Below are 14,862 nucleotides of genomic sequence, written 5' to 3'. Positions count from 1 at the left end.
GCTGTGCTCAGCAATGCCAGTTAGTCCACAGAAGTGGGGCATCCCTTCCAGTTCAGCTTCACCTCTTCTTCTCTGGCACATGGAGGGTGGATGGAGACAGGATGCATCTCTCTGAATTGTTCAGGCAGGTGGTGGTTAACGAGCTCAGGATTTACAAGCTATTACTGCCAACCCCTTTAGTTAAGGGCAAAAGCAAGAAATGTTAATGTGGGCTTGTGGAAAGTAGCCCACATCTATTCCATCATTTAAATAAATGGAACAAATGCTGTCAGGCTCCTTGCAAAACTCCCTTTGGGCAGTAGGAAAAAAACTACATCGCCCTGCCCTCCAGGCTGGGATCCACACCTTTGGAGAGAGGTGGATTTGAAAGCAGGTTTGAAAGCAATTTGGGCAACTTTATAAGTACATTTATCTTACCTACAAATACATTTGTGTAAAGAAATAGCTCTTTTAGGAAGAATTAGCCATGAGGAAAAAAAACTGCTGTTTTCTAGAATCCTCTCTATATCAGTCTTTTGTCTATCAATGTTCTCCCAAATGTTTCTTTCAAGAGGGTAAATATTGAAACTATTTCATGAGTTGATTTCGAGATGTTACCTCTCTTAGTTACATACTTGTTTCATGTTCAGATTGTTTAATTTATTTAAATCTTATTTTTTAATAAAGATACTCACCACCAGAGTCATAGATTTGGATTTTTTTTCCACATAAAAGCAGATGACTAAAATGTCTATATGTTTATAATATTAGTAGAAAGAATCTTACAAAAAAATTTCTAGTTCTTCTGTAATATTTACTTGTCCTGAACTTTGGAGATATTAAAATTAATTTTGTTGCATTTCTAAAAGTATTTCCTTGTTTAACATTCCTGTCACTATTTGAAGTCACTTTCTGATGTAGTGAGGAAAGAAAAAGCAAAGAGAGAATCACAGAGTGGATGGGGTCACTGGAGAGTCTCTAGTTCATTCCTTGGATTTTTGATATTGAAGCCCAAAGATGTCAAGTGACCCAGACAAGATCACAAAGACTGCTTATGGCAGGCAGGAGAAGAATCCTGGCTTCCCAGCTCTTAGCCCAGCTCTCCTATGGCTACTCTATCATATTAAGTCATTTTGGCAAGGATTGAAGCAAAATTGCAGGTACAGATAATCAGCTATGTCCATTCAAATCTGCTACTGAGTGTGGCTTATAGCTATATTCTCTAAAACATTTTGATACATTGAAATTGGAGCTATACTAACAATGTTTAATAAGATGCTTTAAATTATAACACAGCCTTTTCCTTCTCCCTATACTTTTGAAAATCAAAATAATTGCTTTTGCGTTAGAGGTACTAGAAGGCAATGGCTCCAGAGTTAATTTGTCTTAATCATCTTGACCAGATGTGTGTCATCTTGAACAAATTACTTGAATTTTCTGGACCTCAGATTCTTAACTATAAAATGAAGATACTAATATTATCTGCCTCAGAGGATTATACTGTTAATTAAACAGAATAACACATATAGAAACCTTAGAAAAGTGTCTGGCACATAGCAATTCCTCAGTAAATATTAGCTGTTATGCCTTGAGAATGTAGCAAGTTGGTAAATCAGATTTAAAAACCCAGCTTAGACTCTTTCTAGTTATCTTAGGTAAACTATTTAACCACTCTGGGTCTCACTTTTCTTACCTTTTTAAGTGGAATACTATCCCACTAGGTTGCTATTAAGGTTAAAAAAGATAATGCATGTAAGGTGCTTGGGAGTCCAACAGAAGAGCTATAAACCTGATAAAAAGAGACTTTTTCACCACTTAGCTAAAAAAGGTCAAGGTCAAAATGCTAGGAACCAGCAGCAGCTTCTGCCTGAGGCACCTCCATGCCACACTGGAGTGCAACTCTTCCTGAAGAAACAAGAAAGAAAATTTGTGAGCCCTCCAGGGCCATGAGAAGAAAAGGCACTCCTCCACAGGCCACCATCTGAGTTGAAGCCCATACTATCTCTCCCCAGCACTATGGCAAGGGTCTCTCTTAGGTCTGGACAGTCCTCATACAGCAACAAGAACTATCCTTCTAAACCACAACCTTGACCGTGCTTAATAATGAATGGGATTTCCCATTGTTTTCAAGAGGATAAAATTCTAATTTTTTTTTTTTTTTTTTGGCCACGTCACACAGCATGCAGGCAGGATCTTAGTCCCCCAACCAGGGATTAAACCCATGCCCCCTGCAGTAGAAGCGCAGAGTCTTAACCACTAGACCACCAGGGCAGTCCCATCTAATCTTTAGCTAGAACATAAGGTACGTCATAGTCTGACCTGTGATTACCTTTAACTTCGTATCTCCCTCTTCCCCAAGAGGCTGCTAGACCTGGAGACCAGCTGTGAGGGTTGAGGGAGGATTTTGTACCTTCCACTCCTGAAATGATTTAGCCATAATACCATACCTTTCATCCCACAAGAGATGTGGCTATGATTTTATACTAGTCAGTAAGTCAGTGGTACTGAATTCCAAGTGATAAAAAAAAGTGATGCCAGTACCTAAGATTAATAAACACTGGGTTAATGACAGTGAGAAAGAAGAAAGAGGAATGGAAGTACTTAGGGAGTCTCAAACTATATCTGTAATGCTTACATCTTGAAATAAATCAGAGTCACAAACATGGTATAACGTTAATATACATAAATCTGGGAGAGGGCTATGCAGGTGTTTACTATATTCTTGCAGGCATGTAAAGTGCTTGCAAGTTGAAACTAACAAGGCATCTTTATGTGCCTTATATTTTTAATTCTGATTTTATGTCTACTGTAAGAAAATGAAATGGGCTCTAAGCCTAAAGTCACACAGCTAGTGAGGAAACGCTCAGTCATTAATATTCACTTTGGGACTACAGCAGAGAATTCAGTGTGCACCAAGATTTGTGCCTATTTCTTCCTGGCTGTGAAGCTGGACTACGTTTCCCAGCTTTCTTCATAATCAGGTATATCCATATTCCAGCCAATGAAATGTGAGCAGAAGAAGTACAATGAGATATTTCCATACCTGGCCCACAAAATCCTCTCAAAAGGATTTTCCTTCTCTTCCTCTATTGGCTGGATGTCAACACCCACCAGTGGCCTTGAAAGCTTAGTGTTGGTGATAACAGAACCATCATCAGCCTGGATTCCTGAATGTCTACATGGAATGGTGTGCCCCAACATCAACAACCCTTTATGGCAAACCAGATGGACTTGACTTCTATCGGTTAAGTTGCTGATTTTTGTGGGTTTATATGCTAGGAAAAAATTGCATTATTTTAATAATACATTAATTGGTACTGGATGTGGAGAGCTGCATTAACAAAAAACTTAGTGTATACGGCACTGGCTTAATGGTCTTGCAACAGAATAAGAGTGAAAATCAGAGTAAAAATTTCCCCTGTGAAAACACGAAGAACAACCACATGCCTACTGAAACTTTAGCTTGGTGGTCAGCAAATTATGCCCCAGAGGCAAAATCTGACCCTCTTCTTAAAACAAATTTACTGGAACACGGCCATACCCACTTGTTTACATATTGTCTAAGGCTTTTTTTGTATTACAACAGCAGGATTCAGTAGTTGTGACAAGACTATATGGTCCACAGAGTCTAAAATATTTATATCTAGACCTTTAATAGAAAATGTTTGACAACTCATGCTGTAAGGGAAAGGTTTACAAAGAGTCTGAATGTTAATGGAATTGGACCTTTACTTCCTAGTTATTAAAGAGATGGCTTGTTTACAAATGGACATAAAAGGAAATGGAGAAAGTTCAGGAATTTGAAGCCTTGGTGATATATCAAAGCCTATTGCTTCCAGATCCCAAATAATAAGAGATAAGATAAATTTGAGGAAAAAGAGACATTAAGATTCATCCCTGAGGTAATGACAGATTTAGGGTGTGGCCTTCCCACCCAGGTCTTTTATCTTGTGGTAGAACCACTGAATTGTGAGGAAGCAAAAATATATATATATTAAGATTGAAAATTATGTTTAAGAAGAGAACATTAGATGTGTTTATAGGCACCAGGAACCAAATGAAAGTTGTTTTTAAGGGAGTTTATTGCCAACAAAACCAAGACCAGACTAAAATTGCCTGATTGTTTGCACAACCTTTGGGTCCCCTAACTTGACAAGCAGGAAGTAGGCTACTGAATCTATACAACCCCAAGGATGGCATCTCTCCAATACCTACTTCAAATGTGGCTGTGGAAGATAATGGATATGGAAAAACCTTTGAGATGACAGAGCCAGGAGCTATGGAGAACAATGGACAAGGAAAGAATGTTCCTCCAGAAGAATCATCATCTAATTAAGGAACTTCCTCCACTGCCAAGAAGCAGGATTCCATAGAGCTTGCCAAGAAGGGTTTGATCATTGCTTAATCCAGTGAGCTATGTTTTCTAGTCTTCCTTTTTATGAATGGAAGTGTTACTGTGAACAGTGTTATTGTGTGGAAGTGTCCCAACTTCATCACTAAATACTGAATGGAGGGAGACGAAAAAAGATAACTTGTCTTTTTAGTTCATGGGTTGCCAGCCCATAAGGAGACACATCTGGAAAACGGGGAATTGGATTTAGAGATAGATGAGATCTTTGCAGAGGGAAGGAGGTGGTTCTACCTGAGGGAGAAAGATGAAACTGTATTTGTTCTCAGAGATTTGGACTGTGACAGAGATTGTTACATGTCTACCAAAACCCTTTCTCTAGTCTTCCTGGAGACATACATAATGTACTTTTCCCAGCCTCACCTGTAGAAAGGTTTGATTATGTAACTGAGTTCTAGCAATGGAGGTTATCAGAAATGATATGCAGTATGTCTAGGTCTGGCTCATAAACCCTTCCCACAGGTGAATCTACTCTCTTCCCCTCTTGAATGGCTGAGTGTTCATGCTTAAAGCAAGCATGGAAGTCCTGTATAGAAGATGGCTGAGCATCCATGACCCTGTATCCCTGAATGATCAGAGGACCCACATACACTCACACACCTGCTCCCTCTGAGAGGGCTTAATGTCAGCAAGAAATAAACTTCTCTTGTGTTAAGTCACTGAGACTTGAGGGTTTATGTTACAGCAGGTAATGCTACCTTAACAGGGATCCACAGTATCTCAGGAACTTAAATACAATGTTTCACACCAAGCCACATGAACCAAGCACAAAACAGGTTATCTACTACTGTTCCCATATACACCCTAGATCACCAGCTTCTGGTCAAAAAAGGAAAACAGACTTGTTAATTAGTACTTTGACTTTGATCCCAGATATATGTGTCTGTGTGTGTGTAATTTCCCTAAATGGAACTTCCTTCATCTCTCAGTCTGAAAACGGATTCAGAGAATGACACTGAAGAGCCCTGCTGTCTAGTGAAAAACCCTACATAAAAAGTCAAGCTAGTGCCTCCTGCCTGTTCCCTGGGTAAAGTCCCTTTCCCTGAGGCAGTGTGATCACAGAGCTATTAACTGGGGAATACAGAACTCAGGAAGTTCTCATGACTTCAAGGCCTGCGTGCTATCTACTGTGCTCCACTGTTTTTCCACAAGCTTCATTGCAAGGGTATTTTAGGGGTTGGGGTCCATGTAGAGGTAGACCTCTGGGCAACCTTTGGCTAGAACTTAAAATGTTGTTCACCCTCAGTTCACTGATAAGGTTTTAATGAATCCAGGAACCCACATGGCACTAGGATTAAATGCTGCCTTTCAAATGAGATTACTTCAAAGCCTCAACCCACTTTGGGGAAACAGTGGTTGATCCTGGGGGAGAGGTAATATTGATTAGACCAAACATTAAAGATTAGTACCAGACTGGTGAAGCACAGAGGAGCTACGTAGAGAATTGGGGTTATTAAGCAGTAAGTCTTCAAAGGCTCCTGTACATGGAATATATCTGTTTCCATCTTAATATAATTTTTCAAAATCTAGAGCACAATGTCTTTACCTCATTAGCATTTCTTTCTCAATCTTCAATATAGATGCTGAAAAGATCAGCAAATAAGATCAGTAATCAAAAAAAACAATCTGAGTCACTTTGAAGCAATATATGTTAATGATCACATGTAAAGCCTGTATATAGAATATGGTCTGCTGGCCCATGTGAAGACACAGGTGTTTAGACAATCAGCTCACATTAAATGATGAAAGTAATAAACATTCAGAACCAACTGAAATAACATTCTTGCAGCCAGAGCTTTTATATTGGCAAAGGACAGACACTCATCAAGTTTCTTTTACAGGAAAGGAAGGTTTTATTGTAAGGATGTTTGTGGAATTGGAACTAAAATGAGAACAGCCAAAGGGATCAAGGCAGTCAGGGGCCCATAGGGTTCATTTCTAGCATGCCTGTCTCTCTGCATAGCAGTTCCAATATCCTCAGTATGGATGTGGTTGTTAATCATGGGCTCCTTCCAACACAGCACCCAATATCCATCAGAACTTCTTTTTGAGTCTCTCAGTTTAAATTTCCAAGAGAAAGGATTTGATGGACTCAAATGTTACCATCTCTGTTTGGTAGAGCTCTTCACACAAAGGTATGGTGAAGGCCACTAGGTACCCCAACAGTAGGCTTCTGAGTACCCTAGTATCAGGCTGCCTTTGGAAGCCGGATACAACCTTTGTTGCTACAGTGGCCTCTTAACCAGCAAAGAACAGCCTGATGCTGTTTTCTTGAGCAAGGGGGAAGTGAAAAGGCAGTTTAATCTAGAAGGGGGAAGCCGAACATGGCAGGCAGATTGATTGCTATATCTCAAATAAATATTTATCTGAAGTCAGACTAAACGATTTTAATGGCATTGAAACGCTCTAAGTTGTTGTTCTGCATTTGAAAAAAAGAGGTGATTCATCCTTTTGAAGATACGCATCTTGATCTGAATTCAGTCTATTTTCTGTACATTGGCCCCAAGGGATGAATATTACATGCTACTGGACTTCCCTGGTGGTCCATTGGTTACGACTCCACGCTCCCACCTTAGGGGGCGCAGGTTCGATCCCTGGTCAGGGAACTAAGATCCCACATGCCATGTGGCATGGCCAAAAAATTTAAAACTTAAATTAAAAAAAAAGGAAAGACAAATATCACATGCTTCTGTCATCGGTACACCAAACAAGCAGGATTCATGGAGTATAATCCTAAAAGCAACTTTATTTTGTTCCCCCCTGTCCCTTTGAATTTGCTCAAAAGTAGCTATTGTTCCTCAGCCACTGCATGAACATGTATCAGGCTACAGAGTATCACTGGTCACTCTTGAGTAATAAAATCTTCATTATTACTCCACAAACATGACAGTAACCCGAAAGCTACAGTTCCAGCTAATAACAAAAACTTCAACGGGAGGTGATATTAAACTTTTCCAATCCTTGGAGGAGTGGGGGCATGATTCTTAACTCTCTCTCTCCATCTGGGATATGCACCCAAAGGTTGCTGGCCCCTCTGGATTAGAATGCAGAATAGTAGGGAACAAAAGAAAGGACAAAAATGATGATCGTCTGCTCTTAGGACCTGACAATCATTTGAAGCTGACTCTTTCCTGAGAATGTGTCTGTGTTCTTCAGAGGCTCCTCTGCTCAGACCCTCCAGCACCACAATTCCCTTGACGTGGGTAGTGCATCTCCATAAGCAGACCTTTCCTGACCTCCCTCAGCTCCATCACCCAACATTACACCTCCAGCCTCTGGCAAAAACCCTCTTAAGCAGGATCCCTTATTAAACAGATATTCTTGAAGTGGGTTTCCTATTCAGATCCCAGAATTCTTGAATCACTGGCCCAATACTGGAGAGGAGAGCAGTTGCTTTCCAGGTTTGAGGCAGGAGATAGATGGGCCCCAGGCTGAGCAGCTGCAATTTGTCCCCTGTGGACAGATAGTCCAAGATGAAGGCAATAACAGGAGGAAGGAGAAACTGAGCCCTGCCCAGAGACAGACCACATATTCCTCATTCTCCAAGTCAAGGAGACCTTCCCGACCTCACATGCGCGGAAAGCCTCCTTGAAGGTCAAAATGGGAGGGGGGGGGGTGTCACCCTATAGTAGGTGATGTCAACCTAATCATAGGCCTCTTCACTAGAATCCATCTTGGCTAAGGGATGTGTGCGCACACGTGGGAGGACCCTGAGATAAGCCAAATTCAGACTCAGAACCAGGCAAAGCAAGATGACTGATGATAAACATAATCCTATCGTAACATGTACTGTTACTATGTCCCCCAACATAGGACACCCTGGTAATTTCCTCACTTTCATCATCATAAGGTGTCTGAGTTAATTCAACGTTATTCCATATTCTTTGTCATTATTATTTTGATCTATCCTGAGCTTTGGAAGATTATTTAATATGGCCCTTTCATTTCCAGGCTGCCCTGCTTCTCCATTTAGCTGCTCCTTCTCTAAATTGTCCTAAGAAATTTGGACAATCTTCTCTTCACAGACATACTTCAACCTTGGATTCCAGCAAATGCTTTCTGGCGCTCTCACTGATCTCTCTCCTGATAGGTAGGTAGGTAGGTAGATAGATAAGATAGGTAGATAGACAAAGATAGAGATATCTATAAAGAAAGAATATCTCACATTCATAAAATAAATAAATGCTTAAGTAATTGCCTAAATTTTTAAAATCCCTCTTTATCTTTATGCATTTCTAAAGGCAAATATAGTATGATGAAAATAGAAAAGTATCGGATTGAAATCAGATTCTTAATACAATTCTACTTCTCTCTTACATGTCACTAAATTACTGGAGCCCTGTTTCCTCATTTGTAAAATAAGAAATGTACTTAGAGATCTCTAAGTTTTCTTCTAATTCTATCGTTCTCTGACTGGAGCAGTTTATAATTCTGCTCAGTTGAGTGATCTTGTGTACCAACCGGACTTCAAAGGGGAAGGCCGAAGCCTCTCCTCGTATTCCAGATAGGACAGGTCTGCACGAGAATTAGAGCTTTACCAAAGTTGGAAGACTTGGGTGCAGAAGTCAGGAAAGTTGCCACCAACTACCCCAGCCTGAAGTACTAATGTGGATGGTTTTCAAGAGATGAACCAAAAGCTGCTAACAATCTGGTGAGCCTCTGGGAAGCTCCTCACACAAACTCACTCAGTCTGCTCCCAGTCAACAGGTGAGTCTCAAGAGTTCACTTTGAGGACTTCCCTGGTGGCGCAGCGGTTAAGAATCTGCCTGTCAATGCAGGGGACAAGGGTTCGAGCCCCGGTCCGGGAAGATCCCACATGCCACAGAGCAACTAAGCCCGTGCGCCACAGCTACTGAGCCTGCGCTCTGGAGCCCGCGAGCCACAACTACTGAGCCCGCGTGTCACAACTACTGAAGCCCATGCACCTAGAGCCTGTGCTCTGCAACAAGAGAAGCCACCTCAATGAGAAGCCCGCACACAGTATGCAGGACCAATGTGATAATTCTCAAGCTCATCTAGAAGCAGTGGGAACCTCTGTCTGCCTTCATATCTACCCTCAACTGTCTCTGGCGCTTCTCCTTCTCTTCCACCTCAAACTCTCACTGAGGACCATGTAGTAAGGGGGATACTGAGAAACGTATTTCATGCCTTTGAGAGTCTCTCAACTTCATCTGTAAAATATCTATTAAACAGATAGTTATTTAGTCTCTACTACAGTCATGGTACTAAGGTTGGTACTACTACAACAGGTACCAAGAAACATAACAGGAGTAACCACTGCCCTTAAGAAGCTTACAGCCAATTCAAAGAGAAGATACCTCCAGGAATCATAATTGGATGGATATTGAGCTAGACACTCAAGATATAGGGGGGCCCACATTCCTTTTAGTGCTATTCAAAAGCCACGCTTTTAAGATACTAAAAGTTACTTATAGAAAAAGGAATAACAGGTGAAAATCAGGATACACCTCCAGAGCTTAACTGCTATATATATCCCCTGCTTGAAGAAAGCTCAAAGGAAAATATGTGGAATCCCCAGGAGGGAGCCCATGAGACCCATAAAAGGGGACTCCTCAAGCTGGGTTTTGGTGCAGGTGCTTTGGAGACTGGTGCTTCTTTGTAATCCCTGTTTATTGTCCTTGCAACATTCTAAATGATGTAAAGTACATGAGGTTTTTTTTCCCAAAATCATTTTGTGATTCATTTCTCAAGAACTTAAGAAGTAGTGCTTTGGATGCTCAGCAGATGCATGGCAGGGGTACCTGGAAAAGCATGACAACATGTGTTGTGGGCTACATTGTATTCTTCCAAGATCTTTACATGGAACCCCTAACCCCCAAGAATGAGACTGTATTTGGAGATAAGACCTTTAAAGGCATAATTAGGTTAAAATGAGGTCATATGGATGGGACTTCTTCAACTTGACTGGTGTCCTTATGAGAGAAAATGTGGACACACACAGAGGTACCACAGATATATGCACACAGAGGAAAGATCATGTGAAACACAGTGAGAAGGCGGCCATCTGCAAGCTGAGAAGAGAGGCCTCAGAAGAAACCAAACCTGACAACACCTTGATCTTAGAGTTCTAGCCCCCAGAACTGTGAGAAAATCAATTTCTGTTGTTTCAGCCCAGCCTATAGTATTTTGTTATGGCAGCCACAGCAAACTAATACACTTATGGTAGCCACCACGGGCACTACCATAGGATTTGGAACAACTGCTAGGGACACAGGTCCTACAGCCTAAAAGAAGCCTCCTAACAAGTAGTTTTGGGTCAATGATCAGCATAAATTAATAAAATTCTCTATTAGTTTGAGGCGATGCATAGGTAAGTACATAGAGGATATAAGCTTCATGAGGGCAAGACCCTTACCTATATTACTGACTGCTGTATCCATAGTGTAAGCGTATATTCGATGAATTTTGAGAAATACATAATCTTATAAAACTATCACATACAGATATAGAATGTTTTCACCACCTCAAAATGTTCCCTCATGCTCTTTCAGTCAATCTCCTTCCTCAATCCCCTAGAAAGGATATAACGCAGAATATAGTCTTTGGGTCTGGGCTTATTTTACTGAGCTTTGATATTCATCTGTTCCTTTTTATTTGTTAGGACAGTCAGTCTCACACATGCAGTCTTTCAACCTCTGCTCGGTCACACAAAAATGGGCCTTAGGCCTGGAAAACTTCCTTACCAAGAGATAAGGAGCCCATACAGCCTGTGCCAGGCTGACTGCTTTCCCCGTCTCATGCTGAATGAGTGCGTTCCTTTGTTCTGCTTAAGCATGTATGTCAATGGCTCTCAAGCATGGCCCCAGGTTTCAGTATTTCAGACTCCACACAGGAGAGGCCAGTGTCCTGCTGCTGTAGTACGAGAGGGGTGCACATAGGCCAATTTCCCTGGTCAGCTGCCAGGGGCATCTGCTAGCCATTAGAGATGGACACACACCGGAGCTGATCTTGCTGTCTCTTCTCTGTGTGAGTGAACGCACCGTTCCATCCAGTGCTTGACTGTGCTGTGTTTTCCCCGGCAACTCTGATACCAAGTTATAGTGGGGAAAAGTGTTTGGACTTCTATTCCTGGGAGCTGGCATTGCGATGATCTTTGCTGTCCTCCAAGTAATTGTAGTCCTACCCTGGCAGTGATTATTGGTACATGGTGTCCTGCCCCACATTATTGTTGAGTAACATTCCGTTGTATGGATATCATAATTTACTTATCCATTCACCAATGGATGGACATTCGGAGTGTTTCTACTTATGGCCATTATAGATTATGCTCCTCTTAACATTTGGGTACAAATCATTGCATGAATATCAGGTTTTTTTGGTTTGTTTTGTTTCTACTCTTGGATAAATATGTAGCAGTAGTACTGCCAGACAGGATGTTAAGTGTATATTTAAATTTATAAGAAACTGCCAAAATGTTTTCTAAAATGGCTGCACCATTTTGCATTCCCACAGCAATGCATGAATGTTACAGTTGTTTCTCATCCTCACAAACTCTTGCTCTTATAGACTTTTTAATTTTAGTCATTCCACTAAGTGGACAGTGGCACTTCACTGTATTTCCCTGGTGACTAATGGTGTTGAGCCTCTTTTCATGTGCGTATTTACCATTTGTATATGTTCCTTGATTAAACGTCTATTCATACCTTAGCCCATTTTTTTAAAAACTGAGTTATCTTACTACTGGGTTGTAAAAGTTTTTTCTCTATTCTGGATACAATTTCTTTATCAGCTATCAGTTTCAAAAATATTTTCCCTCGGCCTGTGGATTATTTTTCCCTTTATTTGACGGTGTCTTTTCAAAACAAGTTTTGGCAACATAATCAAGAGGGTGCTATCAGTTGATCCTGACTTCGGTTCCTCCCACGACAAGAACTAGCAATTATGCGTAGACAAAAACACCATTGTGAAAATCCCAGAACCCATGGGTGAGGCTGAAGCACCTGCCTGGACCACAGAGACCAAGAAGGACAGCACTAAAAAGGGGAGAAGAGAGGCTACACTCTGACCGCATCACTGCCCCTCAGGCTGGCACAGTGCCAAACTGAGAGGGCCCCCGTCAGCTTACTGTTTCTCCAGGGGTAAATGAGAGACCAAGTTAGACACCCAGCTCCCCCAGCACTGCAGGATGCTTCCCAGGAGGGCCATTCGGGTCTCACCTCCCAGGAATTACTGGGGTAATCTGCAGGGTTCAGCCGTGAGGATCAGATAAAGATAGGGAAGGAGGGCAGGACTTAACATCAATCAGATCTTGGTGGACCACATTCCTGCTTGCCGTGGCACCAGAGTAGAAATCTCAGCCAGTGGCTCTGCCCATCTGCAGAGCCAACTTGGTGGCCCTGTCTGGTCAGGGAGCTCATCCAACGTGCAAAGGGATTTCAATCTAAAATGGAATGGAGATATGAAATGGAGAATCTCACGAGTGCGCCCACAGGAAAATGAAACTTAAGAAATGAAACCATGGTTTCCCCTAAAGGCCTGACTTATGGAAAACTAGAACTTATGTCCCAACCAATGAACATCCACTGAGAATCTCTCCCCATCGTCACTCAAGCCAATGAATTTGCTGCTTGAACCCTAACTGGACCCCCCCGACTCTTTGCACCCCTTCTGCATTAACACAGCCTGCCCCAAACCTTCAACAGACTCGCCTGTAGCTTGCTACAGTATGTTTCCCGAACTGCAAGTCCTCTGCTAGTCCTGAATAAATTCAATTTCTGGTAATATGAGCTTGCCTCAGCTTACCTCTTTCTTTAGGTTAACAGGCAGTTCTACCTGATTTGGTGCCCAGTCAACAGACTGTACGAGGAGTGGAGCCCATTCTACTGTGTCACAAGGGCAGGAAAGCAAATTTGCAGGCCTGCCCAACTATTGAGCATAGGCTCCAGTCCCATCCATCCAGCAAGCATGGCCAAGAACTGTCAACCACAGAGCCCACCCTACAGCCCCACTCTGGCAAAGAGCTAAGCCAGCAGCCCTCCCCAACAAGTATAGCCTCTGGTCCTCCATAACCAGGGAGCCTCAACAGTACCCTGAGCAGACTTAGAGCGCAGCCTACAGCCCTGCCCAATCACAGACACCACTCAGGAATCCACTTGAAGGCACAGCCTAGCCAGCAGGCCCAACTGACTCTACAGCCCAGCCGGGGCACCCTCCACTCACACACCTCAGAGCACCTCACTCACATAGAGACCCTGATAGCAAACCACGGGCTCTACCAGCTGTGTCTAGTACCCCAAACTGAGCTGACCGATGAAGCTCTTTCCCTGACAAAGTGAACCTGTAAAGTCTAGAAGAGGAGACGGAAACACGTAGATACCAACGCAAGGAATCCAGGATCATGAAGAGTCAGGTAAACATGATAAAACCAAAGGAAACTAATAAAGTTCCAATAACTGAACCTAAAGAAATGGAGAGTATGAACTCACAAAGAATTCAGAATAATTCTCTTACAGAAGTTTAGTGAAAAACAAGAATATATCCTAAAGGAAATTAGGAAAACAATGCACGAACAAAATGAGATGGCCCTTGAGGGCATTATGCTAAGTGAAACAAGTCAGAGAAAGACAAATACTGTGTCTCACTTATATGTGCAATCTAAAAAACAAACTGAAGTCATAGAAACAGAGAACAGATAGGACAGACTGGTGATTGCAGGGGCAGGGGGAGGGGCAGTGAAAAAGCACAAATTTCCAGTTATAAGATCTATAAATTCTAAGGATGTAATGTACAGCATAGTTGTACTATAGGTGACTATAGTATAGTTAACTATAGTCATAGGTGACTATAGTTAACAATGCTGTATTATATATTTGAAAGTTGCTAACAGAATAGATCTTTGCTCATCACAAGAAAAAAAATGTAACTCTGTGAGGTGATGAATGTTAACTAAACATATTGTACTAATCATTCCATAATATATACATACATCAAATCATTATATTGTATACCTTAAACTTATACAATGTTATATGTCAATTATATCTCAGTAAAATTGTAGAAAAAGATGAAAAAGTTCTGGGGATGTAATGCACAGCATGGTAATTATATTTAACAATACTGTAATGTATATTTAGAAGTTGCTAGATGAGTAGATAATTTTTGTTTTAAAAATTTTTCTTTTTCCTTTTTTTTAATGGAAGTATAGTTGATTTACAATATAGTGTTAGTTCCAGGTGTATAGCATAGTGATTCAGTACGTTTGAAGGTTATATTCCATTATAGGTTATTACAAGATAATGGGTATAATTCCCTTTGTTCTACAGTAAATCTTCATTGCTTAAAAGAGTAGATCTTAAAAGTTCTCAACACACACACAGGATCATAACTATGTGAGGTGATAGATCTGTTAACTTTTACTGTAGTAACCATTCTGTAATATATACATACATCAAATTGCACATGTTAAACTTACACAATGTTTATGTCAATTATATCTCAATAAAGCTGGAAAAAAT

General features: G+C 41.2%; 1 protein-coding gene across 1 annotated transcript in view; it reads right to left on the bottom strand.

Moving 5' to 3' along the window:
* The window catches only part of KCNA4 (potassium voltage-gated channel subfamily A member 4), an 853,171-nt gene that overhangs the window by 793,622 nt on the left and 44,687 nt on the right, over positions 1–14,862 (bottom strand). The window lies entirely within an intron of this gene.

The sequence above is a fragment of the Kogia breviceps genome, chromosome 7 (assembly GCF_026419965.1).
Source record: "Kogia breviceps isolate mKogBre1 chromosome 7, mKogBre1 haplotype 1, whole genome shotgun sequence".
NCBI lineage: Eukaryota > Metazoa > Chordata > Mammalia > Artiodactyla > Physeteridae > Kogia > Kogia breviceps.
This window is presented reverse-complemented; position numbering and strand designations above follow the sequence as displayed.